This window comes from Anguilla anguilla, chromosome 13 (genome assembly GCF_013347855.1).
Source record: "Anguilla anguilla isolate fAngAng1 chromosome 13, fAngAng1.pri, whole genome shotgun sequence".
Classification (NCBI taxonomy): domain Eukaryota; kingdom Metazoa; phylum Chordata; class Actinopteri; order Anguilliformes; family Anguillidae; genus Anguilla; species Anguilla anguilla.
This window is the reverse complement of record NC_049213.1, coordinates 7,579,834-7,598,449: the sequence shown is the minus strand read 5'-3', so window position 1 is coordinate 7,598,449 and position 18,616 is coordinate 7,579,834. Positions and strand designations below refer to the sequence as shown.

General features: G+C 37.3%; 1 long non-coding RNA gene across 1 annotated transcript; it reads right to left on the bottom strand.

Moving 5' to 3' along the window:
- Nucleotides 1-864: 864 nt before the first annotated feature.
- On the bottom strand, nt 865-17,419 carry LOC118211938. The gene is made up of 2 exons (XR_004762126.1): nt 17,318-17,419; nt 865-2,033 (listed from the first exon to the last, which is right to left on the bottom strand). It is a non-coding gene; the product is annotated as an uncharacterized LOC118211938 (long non-coding RNA).
- Nucleotides 17,420-18,616: the final 1,197 nt, after the last annotated feature.

The following is an 18,616-nucleotide window of genomic DNA, read 5'->3' as shown; positions in this document are numbered from 1 at the left end:
GCATGCTGCCCCGCCAAGGCGTAACTTGGCAGGATGGCATACCTGCCATCCCAATATGGCGCTAACAGATTTACTAGGTAAATCATACCCTGGAGAGGTGGGCATTGGTCCGGTACACTCTCAGAAAAAATTAAAACGTGCCTATATAGGTACAAGCGCTGTACCCTATAGGTACATAAAATTGCACCTCTAACCAACAATGCATAATTCATTTCTATATTATTTCCTTGAAAAAGGCACGTATTAGTACCCAAATAGAACATTATTGCACGTTCAGTGTACATTTGGCAAATTTGTTCCTTAAAGAATAAAAATGTTCATCTACTGTACCAATATTTCACAGTGTACTCTATGGCTCTAACAGATTTACGGGGTATATCATACTTTACAATTACAGTACAATCGCTTAGCAGATGCTCAAATCCAGAGTGACATACAGTAGTGGATCTTGCCAACCAAGTCTGGGGCACTCAATAAAACAATCATTTAAATGAACAAAACATCTTGACAGTCTCTATAAAAGTCAAAAACCCATCACACTCTGCAACCCTTTCATCGGCCATTCTTCTGGCGCGTGGTTGGAGGAGGAGGGGAGACTGGCCACACCCACTTTTAGAGGAGGAAGTGCGGTCACAGTTCGGCTGGCGGGACAGAAGAACGCACGATAGCGCTGGGGGTTGGTATCGGCTGATAATGCCTAAAAAATGAACTGGCGGGTGACTGCCTGATGCTGTGATTACAGCTGGTATGATTGGCCGCTATGATGGCGTAACGCGTGTCAGAGAGACGATGCATCTGCAGTGCTGTATGTAATTAAGAAAAAATGCCCACCTCAAAAAAAAAAAAAAAATCTAAATGGCCTAATCATTGTCATCTGAACCTCTTTTATTTATTTTTCATTTATCATTTTTGCAAACACCAAACACCCAAGCAAAGCTCCACAGAGACTCTGTACCTCTCTAGACTCATGCTCTCTGCTTAATAATAAAAAAGTAAACCGGTTTTAGTATTTTGTCATACAAACAAAATGCTAATTTCTCCATCATAAGTTGCTGTCTGTGATTACCTACTTCCTTGAATGTGGAAATCAGGTTGCAGTTTGTAAATGTATGCAAAATGTAAAACAGGAAGGTAACAACATCAGTCAATATGGTCAGACAAATATCAGTTGGCCCAGAAATTTCCCATTGTGCATCTCTAGTTGGAAATATATTTTGTATGCAGAAATGACACAAATCTACCTTCTTATTTGCCTCAGTGAGGAGTTTGCTATAGCTGGTTTTACACAGTTATGCAACTGGATATTTCCCATCAGGGAAACGTTACTGGGCCTTATTTGTCAGAAGGAAAGTGTGACTGTATGGACAGTCATCACAGTACAGAGTTCACCAGCTGTTCTACGAATGACCACGGAGGCCAGGATCTTTCCATATTCCACAACTGCACTGAAGGTAAAGTCTCCACATGTATGAGTGAAACACGACAGCCACGTGCTTCTGGACTTTTCCGAACTTGTGAATAACTACAAGACGCACGAAACCTACTCCCTCATAACAGTACACCCTGTGATTTAGTCATGGTTCCTCGTGGTTTCATACACATTAAGATATAATGTCCTGCCTATTTGCTGTAAAGCGGTGTCACATTCATTTCTTGTATAATGAATGCCTTTCTGTATGGTCCTGTCAGTCAAACATCAAAATAAGAGTTTCAGATAACCATTACACAACAGCTCTGTAGGATAACTTACCTGAAGAGCGCATTGTTAGTACTAGAGCCAACTAGCTTCTTTCCTCAACATTTTTCCTTGGGTTTTCAGGTAAGAATGAGATGTCAGAAACACTGTTTATCTAAAACAGACATCATTTGCTGCCAGGCAACTTATAAACAAGAATGCTCCAGTATTTTCCCATAATACCGTTATAAATACACATATTAATCAGTGCAGTATGTCCTTTTAGAAACACCAACAAAAGAAAACATATAGGGAAACCGTAATGCCCTGGAAAATCACAAGATCCATTTAATACCACCTGTCATGATAAATCAAATCGCGATCTTCTTAAATGGGTTTTCAGGTGTTTTCAATGGTACCAATGGCTTCAAATTAGATTTTAGGGCTCAAATTAGGGTTCAGCTAGGGTTAGGGTTAGGAAAACGATAAGTCTGAGGGATGAGGCAAGTTCACGGTTGTGTTCAGCAGCTTGAAGAAAGGTTGGGACATGAGTTTTTATTGATTTTAAATGAAGAAAAAAAATTGTCTAGTAGCATGTGTACCCATGACCATACAAAATGTCTAATACGTGCATGTTTTTCTTAGGGAGAACATTTTTCTTTTTAAATGACCTCATACATATTATTTTGCATTTAAATTATAGTATTCATGATATTTACCTTGTTTTCCATCCATTTTAAATGGGTTTTCAGGTGTTTTCAATGGTACCAATGGCTTCAAATTAGAGTTTAGGGCTCAAATTAGGGTTCAGCTAGGGTTAGGGTTAGGAAAACGGTAAGTCTGAGGGTTGAGGCAAGTTCACGGTTGTGTTCAGCAGCTTGAAGAAAGGTTGGGACATGAGTTTTATTGATTTTGAATGAAGCAAAAAAAATGTCTAGTAGCATGTGTACCCATGACCATACAAAATGTCTAATACATGCATGTTTTTCTTAGGGAGAACATTTATGCTTTTTAAATGACCTCATACATATTATTTTGCATTTAAATTGTAGTATTCATGATATTTACCTTGTTTTCCATCCATTTTAAATGGGTTTTCAGGTGTTTTCAATGGTACCAATGGCTTCAAATTAGAGTTTAGGGCTCAAATTAGGGTTCAGCTAGGGTTAGGGTTAGGAAAACGGTAAGTCTGAGGGTTGAGGCAAGTTTACGGTTGTGTTCAGCAGCTTGAAGAAAGGTTGGGACATGAGTTTTATTGATTTTGAATGAAGCAAAAAAAATGTCTAGTAGCATGTGTACCCATGACCATACAAAATGTCTAATACATGCATGTTTTTCTTAGGGAGAACATTTTTGCTTTTTAAATGACCTCATACATATTATTTTGCATTTAAATTATAGTATTCATGCTATTTACCTTGTTTTCCATCCATTTTAAATGGGTTTTCAGGTGTTTTCAATGGTACCAATGGCTTCAAATTAGAGTTAAGGGCTCAAATTAGGGTTCAGCTAGGGTTAGGGTTAGGAAAACGGTAAGTCTGAGGGTTGAGGCAAGTTCACGGTTGTGTTCAGCAGCTTGAAGAAAGGTTGGGACATGAGTTTTATTGATTTTGAATGAACAAAAAAATTGTCTAGTAGCATGTGTACCCATGACCATACAAAATGTCTAATACATGCATGTTTTTCTTAGGGAGAACATTTTTGCTTTTTAAATGACCTCATACATATTATTTTGCATTTGAATTGTAGTATTCATGCTATTTACCTTGTTTTCCATCCATTTTAAATGGGTTTTCAGGTGTTTTCAATGGTACCAATGGCTTCAAATTAGAGTTAAGGGCTCAAATTAGGGTTCAGCTAGGGTTAGGGTTAGGAAAACGGTAAGTCTGAGGGTTGAGGCAAGTTCACGGTTGTGTTCAGCAGCTTGAAGAAAGGTTGGGACATGAGTTTTATTCATTTTGAATGAACCAAAAAAAATGTCTAGTAGCATGTGTACCCATGACCATACAAAATGTCTAATACATGCATGTTTTCTTAGGGAGAACATTTTTGTCTTTTTAAATGACCTCATACATATTATTTTGCATTTAAATTATAGTATTCATGATATTTACCTTGTTTTCCATCCATTTTTAATTGGTTTTAAGATGTTTTCAATGGTACCAATGGCTTCAAATTAGAGTTAGGGCTCAAATTACGCTTCAGCTAGGGTTAGGGTTAGGAAAACTGTAAGTCTGAGGGTTGAGGAAAGTTCACGGTTGTGTTCAGCAGCTTGAAGAAAGGTTGGGACATGAGTTTTATTGAAGCAAAAAAAATGTCTAGTAGCATGTGTACCCATGACCATACAAAATGTCTAATACATGCATGTTTTTCTTAGGGAGAACATTTTTGTTTTTTAAATGACCTCATACATATGATTTTGCATTTAAATTATAGTATTCATGATATTTACCTTGTTTTCCATCCATTTTAAATGGGTTTTCAGGTGTTTTCAATGGTACCAATGGCTTCAAATTAGACTTTAGGGCTCAAATTAGGATTCAGCTAGGGTTAGGGTTAGGAAAACGGTAAGTCTGAGGGTTGAGGCAAGTTTACGGTTGTGTTCAGCAGCTTGAAGAAAGGTTGGGACATGAGTTTTATTGATTTTGAATGAAGCAAAAAAAATGTCTAGTAGCATGTGTACCCATGACCATACAAAATGTCTAATACATGCATGTTTTTCTTAGGGAGAACATTTTTCTTTTTTAAATGACCTCATACATATGATTTTGCATTTAAATTATAGTATTCATGATATTTACCTTGTTTTCCATCCATTTTAAATGGGTTTTCAGGTGTTTTCAATGGTACCAATGGCTTCAAATTAGAGTTAAGGGCTCAAATTAGGGTTCAGCTAGGGTTAGGGTTAGGAAAACGGTAAGTCTGAGGGTTGAGGCAAGTTCACGGTTGTGTTCAGCAGCTTGAAGAAAGGTTGGGACATGAGTTTGTTTTTGATTTTGAATGAAGCAAAAAAAATGTCTAGTAGCATGTGTACCCATGACCATACAAAATGTCTAATACATGCATGTTTTTCTTAGGGAGAACATTTTTGTTTTTTAAATGACCTCATACATATTATTTTGCATTTAAATTATAGTATTCATGATATTTACCTTGTTTTCCATCCATTTTAAATGGGTTTTCAGGTGTTTTCAATGGTACCAATGGCTTCAAATTAGAGTTTAGGGCTCAAATTAGGATTCAGCTAGGGTTAGGGTTAGGAAAACGGTAAGTCTGAGGGTTGAGGCAAGTTCACGGTTGTGTTCAGCAGCTTGAAGAAAGGTTGGGACATGAGTTTTATTGATTTTGAATGAACCAAAAAAATTGTCTAGTAGCATGTGTACCCATGACCATACAAAATGTCTAATACATGCATGTTTTTCTTAGGGAGAACATTTTTGTTTTTTAAATGACCTCATACATATTATTTAGCATTTAAATTATAGTATTCATGCTATTTACCTTGTTTTCCATCCATTTTAAATGGGTTTTCAGGTGTTTTCAATGGTACCAATGGCTTCAAATTAGAGTTAAGGGCTCAAATTAGGGTTCAGCTAGGGTTAGGGTTAGGAAAACGGTAAGTCTGAGGGTTGAGGCAAGTTCACGGTTGTGTTCAGCAGCTTGAAGAAAGGTTGGGACATGAGTTTTATTGATTTTGAATGAAGCCAAAAAAATGTCTAGTAGCATGTGTACCCATGACCATACAAAATGTCTAATACATGCATGTTTTTCTTAGGGAGAACATTTTTGTTTTTTAAATGACCTCATACATATTATTTTGCATTTAAATTGTAGTATTCATGCTATTTACCTTGTTTTCCATCCATTTTAAATGGGTTTTCAGGTGTTTTCAATGGTACCAATGGCTTCAAATTAGAGTTAAGGGCTCAAATTAGGGTTCAGCTAGGGTTAGGGTTAGGAAAACGGTAAGTCTGAGGGTTGAGGCAAGTTCACGGTTGTGTTCAGCAGCTTGAAGGAAGGTTGGGACATGAGTTTTATTGATTTTGAATGAACCAAAAAAATTGTCTAGTAGCATGTGTACCCATGACCATACAAAATGTCTAATACATGCATGTTTTTCTTAGGGAGAACATTTTTCTTTTTTAAATGACCTCATACATATGATTTTGCATTTAAATTATAGTATTCATGCTATTTACCTTGTTTTCCATCCATTTTAAATGGGTTTTCAGGTGTTTTCAATGGTACCAATGGCTTCAAATTAGAGTTAAGGGCTCAAATTAGGGTTCAGCTAGGGTTAGGGTTAGGTAAACGGTAACTCTGCTGGTTGAGGCAAGTTTATAGTTGTGTTCAGCAGCTTGAAGAAAGGTTGGGACATGAGTTTTATAGATTTTGAAAGAAGCAAAAAAAATGTCTAGTAGCATGTGTAGCCATTACCATACAAAATGTCTAATACATGCATGTTTTTCTTAGGGAGAACATTTTTGTTTTTTAAATGACCTCATACATATTATTTTGCATTTAAATTATAGTATTCATGCTATTTACCTTGTTTTCCATCCATTTTAAATGGGTTTTCAGGTGTTTTCAATCGTACCAATGGCTTCAAATTAGACTTTAGGGCTCAAATTTGGATTCAGGTAGGGTTAGGGTTAGGAAAACGGTAAGTCTGAGGGTTGAGGCAAGTTCACGGTTGTGTTCAGCAGCTTGAAGAAAGGTTGGGACATGAGTTTGTTATTGATTTTGAATGAATCAAAAAAAATGTCTAGTAGCATGTGTACCCATGACCATACAAAATGTCTAATACATGCTTGTTTTTCTTAGGGAGAACATTTTAGTTTTTTAAATGACCTCATACATATTATTTTGCATTTAAATTATAGTATTCATGATATTTACCTTGTTTTCCATCCATTTTAAATGGGTTTTCAGGTGTTTTCAATGGTACCAATGGCTTCAAATTAGAGTTTAGGGCTCAAATTAGGGTTCAGCTAGGGTTAGGGTTAGGAAAACGGTAAGTCTGAGGGTTGAGGCAAGTTCACGGTTGTGTTCAGCAGCTTGAAGAAAGGTTGGGACATGAGTTTTATTGATTTTGAATGAAGCAAAAAAAATGTCTAGTAGCATGTGTACCCATGACCATACAAAATGTCTAATACATGCATGTTTTTCTTAGGGAGAACATTATTCTTTTTTAAATGACCTCATACATATGATTTTGCATTTAAATTATAGTATTCATGATATTTACCTTGTTTTCCATCCATTTTAAATGGGTTTTCAGGTGTTTTCAATGGTACCAATGGCTTCAAATTAGAGTTAAGGGCTCAAATTAGGGTTCAGCTAGGGTTAGGGTTAGGAAAACGGTAAGTCTGAGGGTTGAGGCAAGTTTACGGTTGTGTTCAGCAGCTTGAAGAAAGGTTGGGACATGAGTTTTATTGATTTTGAATGAAGCAAAAAAAATGTCTAGTAGCATGTGTACCCATGACCATACAAAATGTCTAATACATGCATGTTTTTCTTAGGGAGAACATTTTTGTTTTTTTAAATGACCTCATACATATGATTTTGCATTTAAATTATAGTATTCATGATATTTACCTTGTTTTCCATCCATTTTAAATGGGTTTTCAGGTGTTTTCAATGGTACCAATGGCTTCAAATTAGAGTTTAGGGCTCAAATTAGGGTTCAGCTAGGGTTAGGGTTAGGAAAACGGTAAGTCTGAGGGTTGAGGCAAGTTTACGGTTGTGTTCAGCAGCTTGAAGAAAGGTTGGGACATGAGTTTTAATGATTTTGAATGTAGCAAAAAAAAATGTCTAGTAGCATGTGTACCCATTACCATACAAAATGTCTAATACATGCATGTTTTTCTTAGGGAGAACATTTTTGTTTTTTAAATGACCTCATACATATTATTTAGCATTTAAATTATAGTATTCATGCTATTTACCTTGTTTTCCATCCATTTTAAATGGGTTTTCAGGTGTTTTCAATGGTACCAATGGCTTCAAATTAGAGTTAAGGGCTCAAATTAGGGTTCAGCTAGGGTTAGGGTTAGGAAAACGGTAAGTCTGAGGGTTGAGGCAAGTTCACGGTTGTGTTCAGCAGCTTGAAGAAAGGTTGGGACATGAGTTTTATTGATTTTGAATGAACCAAAAAAATTGTCTAGTAGCATGTGTACCCATTACCATACAAAATGTCTAATACATGCATGTTTTTCTTAGGGAGAACATTTTTGATTTTTAAATGACCTCATACATATGATTTTGCATTTAAATTATAGTATTCATGATATTTACCTTGTTTTCCATCCATTTTAAATGGGTTTTCAGGTGTTTTCAATGGTACCAATGGCTTCAAATTAGAGTTAAGGGCTCAAATTAGGGTTCAGCTAGGGTTAGGGTTAGGAAAACGGTAAGTCTGAGGGTTGAGGCAAGTTCACGGTTGTGTTCAGCAGCTTGAAGAAAGGTTGGGACATGAGTTTTATTGATTTTGAATGAACCAAAAAAAATTGTCTAGTAGCATGTGTACCCATGACCATACAAAATGTCTAATACATGCATGTTTTTCTTAGGGAGAACATTTTTCTTTTTTAAATGACCTCATACATATTATTTTGCATTTAAATTGTAGTATTCATGCTATTTACCTTGTTTTCCATCCATTTTAAATGGGTTTTCAGGTGTTTTCAATGGTACCAATGGCTTCAAATTAGAGTTAAGGGCTCAAATTAGGGTTCAGCTAGGGTTAGGGTTAGGAAAACGGTAAGTCTGAGGGTTGAGGCAAGTTCACGGTTGTGTTCAGCAGCTTGAAGAAAGGTTGGGACATGAGTTTTATTGATTTTGAAATGAAGCAAAAAAAATGTCCTAGTAGCATGTGTACCCATGACCATACAAAATGTCTAATACATGCATGTTTTTCTTAGGGAGAACATTTTTCTTTTTTAAATGACCTCATACATATGATTTTGCATTTAAATTATAGTATTCTTGAGATTTACCTTGTTTTCCATCCATTTTAAATGGGTTTTCAGGTGTTTTCAATGGTACCAATGGCTTCAAATTAGAGTTTAGGGCTCAAATTAGGGTTCAGCTAGGGTTAGGGTTAGGAAAACGGTAAGTCTGAGGGTTGAGGCAAGTGTATGGTTGTGTTCAGCAGCTTGAAGAAAGGTTGGGACATGAGTTTGTTATTGATTTTGAATGAACCAAAAAAATTGTCTAGTAGCATGTGTACCCATGACCATACAAAATGTCTAATACATGCATGTTTTTCTTAGGGAGAACATTTTTGTTTTTTAAATGACCTCATACATATTATTTTGCATTTAAATTATAGTATTCATGATATTTACCTTGTTTTCCATCCATTTTAAATGGGTTTTCAGGTGTTTTCAATGGTACCAATGGCTTCAAATTAGAGTTAAGGGCTCAAATTAGGGTTCAGCTAGGGTTAGGGTTAGGAAAACGGTAAGTCTGAGGGTTGAGGCAAGTTCACGGTTGTGTTCAGCAGCTTGAAGAAAGGTTGGGACATGAGTTTTATTGATTTTGAATGAACCAAAAAAATTGTCTAGTAGCATGTGTACCCATGACCATACAAAATGTCTAATACATGCATGTTTTTCTTAGGGAGAACATTTTTGTTTTTTTAAATGACCTCATACATATGATTTTGCATTTAAATTATAGTATTCATGATATTTACCTTGTTTTCCATCCATTTTAAATGGGTTTTCAGGTGTTTTCAATGGTACCAATGGCTTCAAATTAGAGATTAGGGCTCAAATTACGCTTCAGCTAGGGTTAGGGTTAGGAAAACTGTAAGTCTGAGGGTTGAGGAAAGTTCACGGTTGTGTTCAGCAGCTTGAAGAAAGGTTGGGACATGAGTTTTATTGAAGCAAAAAAAATGTCTAGTAACATGTGTACCCATGACCATACAAAATGTCTAATACATGCATGTTTTTCTTAGGGAGAACATTTTTCTTTTTTAAATGACCTCATACATATGATTTTGCATTTAAATTATAGTATTCATGATATTTACCTTGTTTTCCATCCATTTTAAATGGGTTTTCAGGTGTTTTCAATGGTACCAATGGCTTCAAATTAGAGTTAAGGGCTCAAATTAGGGTTCAGCTAGGGTTAGGGTTAGGAAAACGGTAAGTCTGAGGGTTGAGGCAAGTTCACGGTTGTGTTCAGCAGCTTGAAGAAAGGTTGGGACATGAGTTTTATTGATTTTGAATGAAGCAAAAAAAATGTCTAGTAGCATGTGTACCCATGACCATACAAAATGTCTAATACATGCATTGTTTTTCTTAGGGAGAACATTTTAGTTTTTTAAATGACCTCATACATATTATTTTGCATTTAAATTATAGTATTCATGATATTTACCTTGTTTTCCATCCATTTTAAATGGGTTTTCAGGTGTTTTCAATGGTACCAATGGCTTCAAATTAGAGTTTAGGGCTCAAATTAGGGATTCAGCTAGGGTTAGGGTTAGGAAAACGGTAAGTCTGAGGGTTGAGGCAAGTTCACGGTTGTGTTCAGCAGCTTGAAGAAAGGTTGGGACATGAGTTTTATTGATTTTGAATGAACCAAAAAAATTGTCTAGTAGCATGTGTACCCATGACCATACAAAATGTCTAATACATGCATGTTTTTCTTAGGGAGAACATTTTTGTTTTTTAAATGACCTCATACATATGATTTTGCATTTAAATTATAGTATTCATGCTATTTACCTTGTTTTCCATCCATTTTAAATGGGTTTTCAGGTGTTTTCAATGGTACCAATGGCTTCAAATTAGAGTTTAGGGCTCAAATTAGGGTTCAGCTAGGGTTAGGGTTAGGAAAACGGTAAGTCTGAGGGTTGAGGCAAGTTTACGGTTGTGTTCAGCAGCTTGAAGAAAGGTTGGGACATGAGTTTTATTGATTTTGAATGAAGCAAAAAAAATGTCTAGTAGCATGTGTACCCATGACCATACAAAATGTCTAATACATGCATGTTTTTCTTAGGGAGAACATTTTTCTTTTTTAAATGACCTCATACATATGATTTTGCATTTAAATTATAGTATTCATGATATTTACCTTGTTTTCCATCCATTTTAAATGGGTTTTCAGGTGTTTTCAATGGTACCAATGGCTTCAAATTAGAGTTAGGGCTCAAATTAGGGTTCAGCTAGGGTTAGGGTTAGGAAAACGGTAAGTCTGAGGGTTGAGGCAAGTTCACGGTTGTGTTCAGCAGCTTGAAGAAAGGTTGGGACATGAGTTTTATTGATTTTGAATGAAGCAAAAAAATGTCTAGTAGCATGTGTACCCATGACCATACAAAATGTCTAATACATGCATGTTTTTCTTAGGGAGAACATTTTTGTTTTTTAAATGACCTCATACATATTATTTTGCATTTAAATTGTAGTATTCATGCTATTTACCTTGTTTTCCATCCATTTTAAATGGGTTTTCAGGTGTTTTCAATTGTACCAATGGCTTCAAATTAGAGTTAAAGGCTCAAATTAGGGTTCAGCTAGGGTTAGGGTTAGGAAAACGGTAAGTATGCTGGTTGAGGCAAGTTCACGGTTGTGTTCAGCAGCTTGAAGAAAGGTTGGGACATGAGTTTTATTGATTTTGAATGAACCAAAAAAATTGTCTAGTAGCATGTGTACCCATGACCATACAAAATGTCTAATACATGCATGTTTTTCTTAGGGAGAACATTTTTGTATTTTAAATGACCTCATACATATTATTTTGCATTTAAATTATAGTATTCATGATATTTACCTTGTTTTCCATCCATTTTAAATGGGTTTTCAGGTGTTTTCAATGGTACCAATGGCTTCAAATTAGAGTTAAGGGCTCAAATTAGGGTTCAGCTAGGGTTAGGGTTAGGAAAACGGTAAGTCTGAGGGTTGAGGCAAGTTCACGGTTGTGTTCAGCAGCTTGAAGAAAGGTTGGGACATGAGTTTTATTGATTTTGAATGAAGCAAAAAAAATGTCTAGTAGCATGTGTACCCATGACCATACAAAATGTCTAATACATGCATGTTTTTCTTAGGGAGAACATTTTTCTTTTTTAAATGACCTCATACATATGATTTTGCATTTAAATTATAGTATTCATGATATTTACCTTGTTTTCCATCCATTTTAAATGGGTTTTCAGGTGTTTTCAATGGTACCAATGGCTTCAAATTAGAGTTAAGGGCTCAAATTAGGGTTCAGCTAGGGTTAGGGTTAGGAAAACGGTAAGTCTGAGGGTTGAGGCAAGTTCACGGTTGTGTTCAGCAGCTTGAAGAAAGGTTGGGACATGAGTTTTATTGATTTTGAATGAACCAAAAAAAATGTCTAGTAGCATGTGTACCCATGACCATACAAAATGTCTAATACATGCATGTTTTTCTTAGGGAGAACATTTTTCTTTTTTAAATGACCTCATACATATTATTTTGCATTTAAATTATAGTATTCATGCTATTTACCTTGTTTTCCATCCATTTTAAATGGGTTTTCAGGTGTTTTCAATGGTACCAATGGCTTCAAATTAGAGTTAAGGGCTCAAATTAGGGTTCAGCTAGGGTTAGGGTTAGGAAAACGGTAAGTCTGAGGGTTGAGGCAAGTTCACGGTTGTGTTCAGCAGCTTGAAGAAAGGTTGGTACATGAGTTTTATTGATTTTGAATGAAGCAAAAAACATGTCTAGGCTCTCAACCAGGCGAACGTTTCCCTGCTCCTGCTTACAACCTGAGGCACTTTTCGAAAGAGCGCAAAGAGTACAGATGAGCTGCTTAAACTCTGAATAACTCGCGATGTCGGTGTTTGAGGTGCTTGGCTAAGTTAGCTAGCTAGATGCGTTTCCTCTTTCAGTTTAAAATGAGCAATGACAGTGTTTCCAAACGTGTTTTTGACAATGTTGTCTTGATTATATAACCAAGGGCAAAGTATTCACACACATGAATTATTATTTTTTGTTTCTCAAAGAGTGGTAGAGCCTATGTTTGGTGGAACTGTCATGGCAGGCGCACTGCCGCTAGCCATCTTTCCCGAATATATAAGTACACTTCCTGAATATATAAATTCAATTCTGAATATAAAAGTACAATTTCTGAATATATAAATTCAATTCCCGAATATATAAATTCAATTCCCGAATATATAAATACAATTTCTGAATATATGAATACAATTTCTGAATATATAAATTCAATTCCCGAATATAAATACAATTTCTGAATATATAAATTCAATTCCCGAATATATAAATTCAATTCCCGAATATATAAATTCAATTCCCGAATATATAAATTACAATTCTGAATATATAAGTACAATTCCGAATATATAAGTGCACTTCCTGAATGTATAAATTCAATTTTGAATATAAATGGAACCATTTCCAAGACTGAAGGCTTCAGAAAGCTCCCTAATAGTGTTAGAGCACTTACAGCCTTACAAGCAATGTCAATGTCCATCACTGCTTGTTGGTATCGAGTCAAAATCTGCACCCCACGTTAAAGCATTGACTTTCCTGCAGAGACGCGTGTCTTTAACGATGATGATGACACCCCGTCCACAGGTCGAAAGTAGTGGGCCACTGGTTGGAGAAGAATGACAGATGGAACTAATATGTCCAGATCTTCTCAGTCACCAGATAAGAATCCACCCAGGATCTATTGTTTATGGAAAGTTCTGGAACGATGGCTGATACAGTATGAGTTGACTGACTCTATGGTGGAAGTAGGCCAGGTGCTGGGAGACTCTGTGTCACCATGAAGAGAGGCTGCACTGTCTATACATCAAGACAACTCCCTATCAAACGATGTTACGCTGATGGTTAGGCCTTTTTGCTCACTACTGTAAATATACGAATAATTAAAAAAAAAACACTTTTTAATGACATTAAGTTATATGCATGACTGTCACAGTCCTTGTAAAAGCCCTACTTTCTGCACTGCAAAAAGAGATGTTTTCTTTTTAGTGCGCTTAGCTTATCCATACTGTGCCAATCTGCACTCAAGAGCTGCTGGGCTTCTTATATGATAGAGGCACGTTCGCATACGCAAAACTCCCCATTTAACTGCAAGGGGAAAACGGGGAAAACAGTCAAAATGTTAAGTTGGCCGATTTTGTTTATCTGCTGTTAAACTTGCACCTTGGACCATAATTCCTTCCGGATCAATTCGCCCCGTCTCCAGGCAAGAGAGAATGAAGTGAGTTCTGGGGACTGTAAGAGCCTAAAATGGCCAAGTCAAAGAACGTGACATTTTTTTCAAATAATTGTGCTTTATATCTTCTGAAAGCAATCAAGAGTGAAGCAAATACTGCCAAAATCATAATCAGTAAAAATAGCAAACACATGCAATCACTCAACTGTGGAGAATCAGAATTTTGTGTAATAGCAAGGGAAATCATATAGCCTAGCTGTTGATCAATACAAATTCCTTTTTAGCAAAGGGATTTTAATGTTACAATTTCTTAATTATCAATTATTCTTATTATCAGAGTGACTGTATTTTATGAATGAAATGTTAGGCCTTCTGGTAGTGAGTGAAGCCCCATGATGCATTGCTGCATTAAAGTGAGATGATACAGCACACAAAAGATATTTATAAACGTCGCAGAGCTTTCAGTCACCCACAAAGCCATAACTGGGCACACTTGTGACTGCCAGTGACTCATCTCTACCACCGGCTGCTATTTTCTGCATGCGGGGCTCCATTTGATGCTCATGCTGAGTCCGTCACAGAGCTATGAGAGGACCCTCTGAGAAACAGAGCTGTGATGCATCAAAGCACTTGCAGGAAACAGGACGAGACGGCGCGGACATGCTTCTTTCGCCATTTTATTTAATATATCAAAGTCATTTATAAATTATTCTAAAACGGCGTCCTGACGTTGCGACCGTGTTGCTCAGTGGCACAGGCTTTCCAAAAAAAAGGAATGGGGAGAAATAATTAATGAAAAATGTAACATATGACACTGGTATGCATTCAAGATCGTAAGCGACATTATGACTCCGAAGTAAATTGTTTTAATATATTTAGTAGATTTATAACCTGGGGATTTAAAAACTCATCTTCCCTCTAATCTTGAATTTCTGTGTTAAAAACGGATTGGCTCCACAACTGCAGATTAAGAGAAGAGTTGATGATGACGAAAGGTTATTTTCTGTTTTAGTACCTTACGCCAGCCGGAAATATACTGAAAGGCATTGATTATAAGAGTCTCCCTCCCTAAATCATTGGCATTATTAATTTGTGAAGTAAACCATAGACATTGATAGTCAATGAGCTAAATCACTGACATTGATAAATTGAATCTAACAGATTAGGAGGAATTTCCATATTTCTTCTAATAATTTCACAAGAAATTTTTAAACAAGATACTTGTGTTACCGGTCATTTACAAACTGCATTCACTGTTATGTCTGCAAAATGGAGTCAAACGATAAACAACAATGCGTACTTTCAGAATTTACAAACACTGGATACCTGCATGCCTCTAAAAACAAGACTCTAAATACTGTTAACTAACCAGTTACCGCTTTGAAATTAGCAAGAGGGGTGCAAATTCCAGAAGATGGTTGAACGTACTTAAAACCCTGTGCAATTAAAATCATAATTTCCAATAGATATTTTTTCAAAAAGCAGCAAAGGCAGCAAATGCTAAGCCTATTTCATTAGGTACTGATTTTAGGGTTTCCTTTTATATTGAAATCAACTAAGTCTTTATTCCACCTAAAGCTGGAGGCTTTGGAATCGGTCTTTCAAAGACCATATCGCCAGTGTGAATAACCTCACCATTTACATTTTAACCAATCAGGGGCGCATCTGTCAGCCAATTAAATTTGACAATCACGCAAACGTCCACTACAGGATGGCGATGATCTGTCAGACCTCCAGCTCTCCCATTTAGAAATTACGCCCTTCATGTCTAGAGAAAATCTAAAGGAAATCTAATTATTTTCCTGTTCATAAATCTGAAACAAGCACACATTATCGTCATGCGAGAGACTCTTTAAAGGCAGGAATGAGAGACTGCACAGCGGCTGTAATGGAGGACAGTGTTCACGGCCAGGAGATGGCGCTATGGTTAGCCTTGTAGCAGGCAGATTCAGGGTGACTCAGCACTCACATTCCCCCAAAAACCCACCACACACACGCTGCTGCAACCCTTTCAGTGGCGGAACGCCTGGGGCCATTCTTCTGGCGCGCGGTTGGAGGAGGAGGGGAGACTGGCCACACCCACTTTTAGAGGAGAAAGTGCGGTCACAGTTCGGCTGGCGGGACAGAAGAACGCACGATAGCGCTGGGGGTCGGTTTCGGCTGATAATGCCTTAAAATGGACTGGCGGGACTACAGCTGGTATGATGGGCCGATATGACGACGTAACGCGTGACAGAGAGACGATGCATCTGCAGTGCTGTAATTAAGAAAAAACACCCACCTCAAAAAAATAAATAAATAAAAAATCTAAATGGCCTAATCATAGTCATCTGAACCTTTTATTTATTTTTCATTTATCATTTTTACAAACACCAAACACCCAAGCAAAGCTCCACAGAGAGTCTGTACCGCTCTAGACTCATGCTCTCTGCTTAATAATAAAGTAAACTGTTTTAGTATTTTGTCATACAAACAAAATGCTAATTTCTCCATCTTAAGTTGCTGTCTGTGATTACCTACTTCCTTGAATGTGGAAATCAGGTTGCAGTTTGTAAATGTATGCAAAATGTAAAACAGGGAGGTAACAACATCAGCCAATATGGTCAGACAAATATCAGTTGGCCGAGAATCCTCCCATTGTGCGTCTCTAGTTGGAAATACTTTGTATGCAGAAGTGACACAAATCTTACCTTCTAATTTGCCTCGGTGAGGAGTTTGCTATAGCTGGTTTTACACAGTTATGCAACTGGATATTTCCCATCAGGGAAACGTTACTGGGCCTTATTTATCGGAAGGAAAGTGTGACTGTATGGACAGTCATCACAGTACAGAGTTCACCAGCTGCTCTACGAATCTGTTCTATGGATCTTTCCATATTCCACACTGCAACGCACTGCACCAAAGGTAAAGTCTCCACATTTACCAGTGAAGCACAACAGCCGCGTGCTTCTGGACTTTTCCGAACTTGCGGATAACTACAAGACGCACAAAACCTACTCCCTCATAACAGCACACCCTGTGATTTGGTTTGTTTGTGGTTTCATAAACAGTAAGATATAATGTTCTGACTATTTGCTGTAAAGCGGTGTCACATTCATTTCTTGTATAATTAATGCCTTTCTGTATGGTCCTGTCAGTCAAACATCAAAATAAGAGTTTCAGATAATCATTACACAACAGCTCTGTAGGATAACTTACCTGAAGAGCGCATTGTTAGTACTAGAGCCAACTAGCTTCTTTCCTCAACATTTTTCCAAGGGTTTTCAGGTAAGAATGAGACGTCAGAAACACTGTTTATCTAAAACAGACATAATTTGCTGCCAGGCAACTTATAAACAAGAATCCTCCAGTATTTTCCCATAATACCGTTATAAATACATATATTAATCAGTGCAGTATGTCCTTTTAGAAACACCAACAAAAAAAACATATAGGGAAACCGTAATGCCCTGGAAAATCACAAGATCCATTTAATACCACCTGTCATGATAAATCAAATCGCGATCTTCTTAAACAGAATAGGATAATTGCCAACATGGGGCATATAGGCAATCTTTGGTCTTTTTTCTTTAATCACACCTGATGTGGTAGCAAACATCCAAGCATCAGAGGCTACATGAAAGGCTTCTGGGAAATAAACAAACTTCGCTGATATTAATTGGAGCTGAAAAGATAGCCAATGAACAGCAAGGCCTTGCAGCTTCCATGTGACTGAAAAAGCAAATCACATTACAGGCATTTAGCAGATGCTCTTATCCAGAGCGACTTACACAACTTTTTACATAGCATTTTACATCATATCCATTTATACAACTGGATATATACTGAAGCAATGCAGGTTAAGTACCTTGCTCAAGGGTACAATGGCAGTGTCCTTACCCGGGAATCCAACCTGCGACCTTTCGGTTACAAGCGCAGTTCCTTACCCACTGTGCTACACTCCGTCCACTCCGTCACATGGTCACACAGAAGCAGTATGACCTCACTACTGATTGGCTGTCCAATAGATATCGGTGATGAAGTCAGCCACTACAGATGATTCAGAATGCCGCTGCCCGACTCATCTACAACCTCCCCAAATTCTCCCACATCACTCCTCTGCTGCGATCACTTCACTGGCTACCGGTCGCTGCCAGGATCCGATTCAAAGCCCTGACCCTTGCCTACACTGCCGCCAACAGGACAGCCCCCATCTACTTGCAGGACATGACTCAATTCTATGTGCCTGCTCGACCACTCCACTCTGCGGCAGCAGGGCGTCTTGCAACCCCTCCCACCCGCCCAAAGGGATCACAGAGCTTCTCCACCCTAGCTCCCCAGTGGTGGAACGAACTCCCCGTCCCTCTCCGAACCTCCCCCTCACTATCCATCTTCCGCCGTGGCCTGAAGACTCATCTCTTCAGACTATACCTAGAATAACCACCACCACGCTGTGTATATATATATATTTTTTAAAAAAAAATTAAAAAATTAAAAAAAAAAAACCTTTTTCCTGTCACTTGTTACATGTTGCCCCATCCCTGCACTTCTTGGTAAATTGTATTTGTCCTAATACTCTAGCTTATTCTTCTGCCTAGTTTGGCTTTGCAGATGTTAGACCAGGATAGTGTTCTTTGTTCTCGGCTAGAAATAGCTTTACAAAATAAGTAATTGTACCTTACTGAACCCGTGTTCAGCAGTTGTCTACGATCATGAAAATGCACTTTTTGTACGTCGCTTTGGATAAAAGCGTCTGCTAAATGAATGTAATGTAATGTAATGTAATGAAGTCCTTTCCCA